Genomic DNA, 8,525 nt, shown 5'->3' with positions numbered 1-8,525 from the left:
GACCGCGAGATCGTGACCTGGCTGAAGTCGGACGCTTAACAGACAGCCCCACCCAGGCGCCCCGAGAAAGAGGTATTATAACTGAGTGCCAATCAGTTTGGAATACATCACTCTTGCCAGGCAAGAAGCCAGGAGGACACCAACCAGTACAGGATTTGAGGGCCATTAGCAAAGTGACGGTTTCCTTACACCCAGTCATTCCGAACACTCAGTATACTCTCCTCAGCCAAATTCCGTGGTCAGCCAGAAGGGTTGCGTGCTTCGACCTAAAGGATGCTTTCTGCTGCCTCTGCCTGGCTCCGCAAAGTCAATCACTGTTTGCCTTTGAATGGACTGAACCTGTTACAGAGCGTCAGATGCAGCTGACCTGGACACTACTTTCCCAAGGTAACAACAACTCGCCCATTTTTCTGGGGGAAGCCCGAGGTTCAGATCTTGCTGAGTTTCCGAAGGAAACCACAGGGTATGTCCTTCTCCAATATGTAGAAGACCTCCTCCTTTCCAGTGACACCCAGGAAGACTGTATGAAAGGTACACAGGCCCTCCTACAGCTCTGATCCTACTTGGGGTACCAGGCCTCATGGAAAAGGGCACGGATTTGTTCGCATCAGGTCCAATACTTAGGCTCCCTCCTCACAAAAGGAAAAAGAGAACGAGGACCGGAAAGGAAGAAAGTGTGGCACCACACTGCCACAGCCCCCAAAAAAACGAGGCTTGTGTGAATGTTTAGGGGCCGGAGTGTTCTGTCGCTTTGGGAATCCTCAGATGCTCAGCCATAGTGAGGTCCCTCTATGACCTGTTGGGAGGACCAAACTGGGAGTCCCTCGCATGGACTGAGGAGGCGAGGGCCGCTTTCACAGAAATAAAGTTGGCTCTGGGACAAGCCCCAGCCCTTGGTTTGCCTGACATAGAAAGGTCCTTTAACTTCATACATGAAAAGGAGTGCTCACTCAGAGCATGGTCCCTTGGCAATGGCCAGTGATCTAACGGTCAAAAAACAAACAAACAAACAAAAAAAAAAAAAAAAAACTTGATCCTGTGGCTTCAGGATGGCCCCTGTGCCTCAGAGATCAGAGCCACAGTCCTGCTCATCAAGGATGCAGACAAGCTCACACTGGGCCAAACATTTAACGTTAAGGTCCCACACACGGTCGTGTGGCTCACAATCACCCAAGGATATCGTTTTCTCTCCAATTCTCAGCTGACACAATCCCAAGGCCTTCTCTATGAGAACCCAAGGCTCACTCTCGAAACAGTATAAGAACACTAAACCTGGCCACCTTCCTTCCCACAGAGGAGGGAGAACCTGACCATGACTGTTCTGGAGTAGTGGATGAAGTCTACGCCAGCTTCCCAGACCTCCAAGACCAGGGTATAACAAACCCAGACATCACCCTGTTCAGCGATGGGAGCAGCTATTTAGAGGAGTGCAGCCAAAGAGCAGGGTATGCGGTAATCACAACCACGGGAGTTCAGGAAGCCAAGGCCTTGTCGGAAGGATGGTCGGCACTATGGGCTGGACTCAGTACACCTTAACCTGAGCCATCATCCTTAGCAAAGGTAAATGAGTTAACATCTACATCGATTCCTGGTATGGCTTCGCTACAGTGCATGTACATGGGGCCATCTATAAAGAAAAAGGCCTCCTTACCGCTTCAGAGAAAACTATCAAAAACGAGGAAGAAACACTAAAGCTTCTTGAGACCATATGGCTACCAGACAAAGTAGCTATCCTACACTGTAAGGGACCTCAGAAATGAGATGCCCCCATAAATCAAGGAAATCACCTGGCCGACAAAACAGCCAGAGTGGCTGCCTGAGGTGACCTAGGTGAAGCTCCTACCTACACTCTGACTCTTGCGCCCCAGAAGGAAGCCTCCCCACCCCTGTACACGAGTGAAGAAAGAAGTTGGGCCTCGACAGAAGTGGGCACACTAAGCAAAGACGGATGGTGTGTCTTGTCCCGTCATCTATGTGAAAGCACCTAGTGAAGGAGTATAACTAACTCACCCTCTTAGGGAAAACTGCTCAAGAGGGCCTCTTCAAAAAGAACTAGGATATCAGCCAGCTGCCGGCATTATGCCAGGCTGCCAGTGAATAATGTGTAACATGTGCCAAAAACAATGCTTGCTCTGCCCCACAGCCCCTGCCTGGCTCACAAAGGATGGACTTAGGGGTGGACTTTACCAACATACAACCAAATAAAGGGTTTAGGTACCTTCTTGGAACAATCTGCACCAATTTGGGATACCTCCAAGCATTCCAGACCAGAATGGAAGGAAGTCACGAGGTGGCCGAAGCTCTTCTACGGGAGATTGGGCTTAATCACACACAGTAATAATGGACCTGCATTTGGAGCGGACATTATACAAACCCTAACAAAGTCCCTTAACATTGCCTGGAAACTGCACACTACTTAACGCCCCCAGAGCTCAGGGAAAGGTAGAGCGGATGAATTGCACCCTCAAGGAAACCCGGCCAAGTTCCACCAAGAGACTCACCCCCTATGGCCAGATTTACTTCAGCTGGCCCTCCTGTGTGCCCAATGCCCACCTGGGGCACTGAGATTCTCCACTTTTGAGTTATTATATGGGCGACCCTCCCCCCCCCCCCCGCACACACGTTTAGGAAAGCTCCCAGGAGACCTACACCAGATTGCAGACAAGGAAATATGTTGCACCCTTGGGGTGTTCTGTGTTCTAATTCTGCCTATCGATGCTTAGAGGCCAACTGGACTCAGAATTGTTATTCCATCTTCCGAACCCCAGGGATATTTGTATACACTGAAGATCAGTTCCTAACAACCTTTAGCCCCAAGTCTCAGGCTAAACGGGCAGTCCTGCTACGCATTCGGATAGGCTCAGAAATTGTGACAGGAATAGGAACTGGATAAGGCGGCATAGGTTTATGCATAGGACTGTACCATAGACTATCTCAAGAGCTAAATGAAGACATGGAACGGGTGGCCGATTCTCTGGTAACCTTAGAAAACCAAATAAACTCTCTGGTGGCAGTAACCCCCCCAAAATAGACAAGCTCCCGACCTCCTCACTTCAGAAAATGGAGGGACTTGCATCTTTTCGGGGGAGGAATGTTGCTATTTTTTAAACCAGTCAGAAATACTTACAACTAAGGTTAAGGAGCTAAAAAAATAAAATAAAATAAATAAAAAATAATAATAATTCAACATTGACAACAGGAAAGTACCAACCAATGGAAAAAATGAGATCTCACAGATTGGGATCCTGGCTTCCTGCCCTGGCAGGTCCCCTCTTCTCCCTAATTTTACTTGTAACCATTGGGCCCTGTATACTGAATACCATGGTACATTTTATTGAAAACACTGTTGCTCGCCAAACTACTGCAGGCATCTTAGCCTTCTGAGGGTACCAACCTAAAAAAAAGAAAGGTGATACCTACTTAAAAGGTGTTTTAAAAGGCATAAAAAGGGATTATGTTGGAGAAGTGAATAAAATACTGCACCAAAGATGGCCGGTGGGACTAAAACGAACTCTGGTCTCTATCTTAGAGACCCCTCCTCCTGGTTCTTTTTCCTTTGTTTTCTGTGTGCAGGAAAACCCCCACAGATATGACAGCTGATGACTGTAAATTTCCTGCCCCACTTGCATTCAGCGCTCAGAAGTTTGGAGAAACAGTGTCCTCTGAGCCCACCGTTCCACCAAGATCTGCAATCCAAAGAAGATCTCCGAGTGCCGCTTTGTTTTCCGCCAGCGTTCCAGCCTGGTTTTGTAACATTATAAACACAGAAGTGAGCAAGACAGACCAAGTCCCTTCTTTATACAGTATAAGGAGGCAGAGGACCATTAACTGGTAAACAAGTAATTAACAAGTGTACAAGGGTAATGGGGTGCTGGGACTCAACCAGCTCCAAGTTGTCTAAAGGGAACATATGCTATATCACCCATCTCATATATGGATCATAGTTGTAAGTGTTGTGACGTTTATAATTGATAAACTTGATAAAATTGATAAATTGACAATTGATAAAATTGATATAACTGCCAGGGTATTTCCCCTTCTCCCAAGTTACATTTTTTTTGAAGAACTTATGTGAGTTAACGAAAGATACTGGGGATTCCCAGAATCAGTAGATGCTGGTGGGCCAGGTTTGAAATAGCAGCCCCAGAGGTCAAAAGACACAATATCTAATCAAGTTTGTTTTTTTTAACAACTTCATTAATGTTTAACTGATATACACAAACTGTACATATTTAAATTACATAATTGGTGGAGCACCTGGATGGCTCAGTCACTTGAGCATCAGACTCTTGATTTTGGCTCAGGTCATGATCCCAGGTTCGATCAAGCCCTTAATTGGGCTCCATACTAAGCATGGAGTCTGCTTAAGATTCTCTCTTTCTCCCTTGCCTCTCTCCCCCAGTTATGAACGCTTCAGCTCTCTCTCTGAAAAAAAAAAAAAAAAAAACCCTATGGGGCGCCTGGGTGGCTTGGTCGATTAAGCGTCCGACTTCGACCCAGGTCATGATCTCACAGTCCGTGGGTTCGAGCCCCGCGTCGGGCTCTGTGCTGACAGCTCAGAGCCTGGAGCCTGTTTCAGATTCTGTGTCTCCCTCTCTCTCTGTTCCTCACCTGTTCATGCTCTGTCTCTCTCTGTCTCAAAAATAAATAAACTTTAACAAAATTAAGGAAAAGCCCTAATAAATAAATTAATTAATAATTAATACTAATATTAATAAATACAATTACATAATTTGGTAAATTTTGGTTACATATACACCAATGTATACATAACAACAAGGAAAAGAATATGTCTGTCACCACTAAAAATGTCCTTGTATCCTTTAAATATCCCTCCCTTCCCCCATGTCTTCCCGATTCCCATTCCTAGGCAATCTCTGGTCTGTTTTCTGTCCCTACATACTATCTTGCATTTTCTAGAATAGTATGCAAATAAAATTATATAAGACATACTCCTCATTTTTTAGGGGTGGGGAGTTGACTTCTTTCACTTGGTATTTTGAATATTATCCATAGGGATGTGGGTTCCAATCATCTGTTACTACTTGTTTATCCGTTCACATTTCAGTGGACATTTGTATTATTTCCACATTTGGCGTATTTATTTCTTTTTATTAGGGGGGGGAGAAGGAGAGGGGAGGGTGGAAGGAGAGGTGGGGGAGAGATAGGGAAAGGGAGATGGAGAGGGAGAGGGAGATAGAGAGGGAGAGGGAGAGGGGGAGGGAGAGAGAAAGAGAAAGAGAGAGCAGAGGAAAAGAGAAAAGGAATCTTAAGCAGGCTCCATGCTTAGTGTGGAGCTCAATGTGAGACTCAATAACACGACCCTGGGATGATGACCCAAGCAGAAATCAAGAAATCAAGAAATCTACCAACTGAAGCACCAGCTGCTGCTCCTTAGCCTATTAAAAACAAAACTTCTATAACCATCATTTTTTTCTTTTCTTTTCTCTCTCTCTCTTTTTTTTTTTTTGTTTTGTTTTGTTTTGTATGATCGTAAACTTTGATCTCTCTAGGGAAAATATTTGAGAGTAGATTTGGCTGAATCATAGAATAGGTTGCATGTTCAGCTTTTTAGGATACTGTCAAACTGTTTGCCAGGGTAGTTTTATCACTTTTACATTCTCATTAGCAGTATGTGAGAATTCCAGTTCTTTCATATCCTAGGTATGAGGTAGTAGTTGATCTCATTGTATCTCATTTATCTCATTGTAGTTTATATTTGCATTTCCCCTCATGATGCTCAACACATTTTCATGTGTGTATCTGCTGTACGTATGTCTTTTTTGGTAATGTGTCTTTTCAAATCTTATGCCTTTTTTTGGATTATTTCTCTTCAGAATATTGAACCTTGCAGATTGCCCATATGTTCTAGATATAAGTCCCATTTCACATAGGTGATTTGTAAATATATTCTCCCAGCCTCAGTCTTCTATTTCAAACTCTTTGTTCTTTGAAAAGCAAAAGTTTTAATTTGATAAAATCCAATCAATCATATTTTTTTCTTGTAATGAATCATATTGTTGGTGGTTTAGCGAAGAAATATTTGCCTAATCCAAGATCATAATGGTCTCCTACTTTAGGTACTTTAAAAAAGTTATCATACTGTATTCTAGATTGCATTGGTTCTGATGAGAAATATTTTTCCTCCCTTTCTCTGGATTTAAGCAATTTGATTTTGTGGGGTGCCTTGGTGTAGTTTTCCTCATATTTCCTCTCCTTGAGGTTCATTGAATTTATTGGAACTATATATTTTTAGTTTGCATCAACCTTAACAACTATAAATTCAAATTAGTTTCATTATTTACTGAAACTAGTTTTCTTGTCTGTGTTCCTTGGAGATACCATTACATGTATATTGGATGATTTTCAGTCACATTTTCTCTGTGTGTTTCATTTCAGATGATTTCCATTGCTATGTCTTTAGGTTCATCAAACTTTTTTTTTTTTTTGTGCACTGTCTATATGCCTTTAATTCCATTCAGTAATCATAGACCAGATTTCTTATTTTAGTCATTGCTTTTGTCATGAGAAGTTTGGTTTAGGTCTTACAGATCGCTTGCATGTCTCTATTTAACATGCTCATTCTGCCCTAGAATTTCTTGGATATACTGATAATAGTTATAATAACTAGTTGAATGTTCTTATGTATGAATTATATCACTTGTGTAATTTCTGGGTCAGTGTCAGTTGAGTTCCCCTTCCTTACGTGTCTTAGTTTCCTGCTTCTTTGCATGCCTGATAATTTTTTACGGGTTGCCAAACATGGTCAGTTTTAGCCTGCCAGAGGCTGGATACTTCTAGATGCCTAAAAATATTCTTGGTTTTTGTTTTGGGACATAGTTTAGTTACTTAGAAATAGCTTGATCCTTTCAGGTCTTTCTTTAAATATACTTTGGGCAAGGCACAGGCAGCACTTAGTTTAGGGATAATTTTTGTCCAGTACTGACACAAAAATCAAGTATTTTTCAAATGGCATGTAAATTGTGAGGTCTTCCACACTGGCTGTCAGGCATTATTCCTGACCCTGTATGGCAGTGGGTATTGTTCTTTCCCCTGGTCTCAGTTTCCTCATACACAAGAGTTTATCAATATCCAATTGAATACTCAAGGCAGGCAATCTGTTGATCTCTGGAGTTCTCTCTGTGAACAACTTTCTCTTCTTTGGTACTCTGCTCTGTGAAATATAGCAGTCTTCCTGAATCAGTGACTACCCCCTCCACAATTCAGGGAAACTGTTGGGCTATGCCTGCTTCCTCCTCTCTAAACCACAGACTCAAATCCCCGCCTAGTCAATAAGCTAGGGCACTATAGGAACCATTTCATTTATTTCCCAATATCAGGGACCACTGCCCTTCACTGCCTGATGTCTGATGTTTTGAGAACAGCTTCTTATATATTTTGTCTACGCTTTTAGCTGCTTCCATAAGGAGTATAAATCTAGTTTTTGTTATTACATTTGGCTGGAAGTAGAAGTGTTAACACCAATTTACATTTTAGTATTGAGTCTTACTTCTCTGGCTTTGTTCTTTTATCTTTTATTCTTCTTTGATGATAGACTTAATGTGGACATATGGAGAATGGCCTTTGCTAGACATAGGGAGAAACTAGGGATGAGCTGGCAGATTGGAAGTATAGTTAAAAAAGGGGAAAAAAAGGAAAGAGTGAGAATATGCAGTCAAATCTTGAAGAAAGGAATTGATGGCGATTGTCAAAGCCATGTGAAATCCCAGCTTCCACTTTAACACCCATAATATGAGAATTCAAACTAATGTCTTCAACTTGGAAACCTTAATCTGCCAGTGAGCTTTACTAATTTCTACTCGTCTTCATAACTCCGTAAAAAAGGCCGAGGTTTGGAATTTCTCACCTTTGTTTCTCAGAGAGAAAACACACCAAAGTCACCCAGAAAGCAGTGCTTGGGTGAAAACTAGACGTCTTAAATGATTTTTTTTTTTACTGCTTTGCTCAAATGATTCTTTAGCAGTTCGCCTTGGAAGAGAACAAACTGTGGCACAGAAGAAAACACACTGGACATGGAGTAGGAGTCTAGGGTTGTTGTCTAACACAGTCATAAACAAGTTATGGGGAAGGCACTTGACTTTCCTAGGTCTCAATTTCCTCACCTTGAAATTGGAATAAGGACTCCCATATGAAGGGCCATTGTGAGATTAAGTGAGATGAGGCATGTGCCAGTTTTACAGAGCCTAACACTTAATATTACATGCAAGCATCTGTGTATTATTTCTTCTAGAGGGAGGGATTTGCATTTCTTTTAGTGGAAGGAAAGAGATGAATATACAACTGGACTATCAAATAAGAGGTGGATAGAGGACTGGCTTACTGGTGTACCTCCTTGTACTCATTCAGCCATCCTGGCCCTGGGCTCCCTCCAAATTAAAGAATCAGTGTCAGAAGACCTGAGATCCACCCGTAGGTATCTGACCCCACACAGAATATTAGCCTGTCTTAGCTGTTCAAATGAGGATATAATGATGGCTATCATCGGTGGAGCACTTGTTCCGTGT

This window comes from Panthera leo (genome assembly GCF_018350215.1).
Source record: "Panthera leo isolate Ple1 chromosome Y unlocalized genomic scaffold, P.leo_Ple1_pat1.1 chrY_random_Un_scaffold_89, whole genome shotgun sequence".
In the NCBI taxonomy this organism is placed as follows: domain Eukaryota; kingdom Metazoa; phylum Chordata; class Mammalia; order Carnivora; family Felidae; genus Panthera; species Panthera leo.
The sequence above is the reverse complement of the archived record's forward strand: the minus strand, read 5'-3'. Positions refer to the sequence as shown.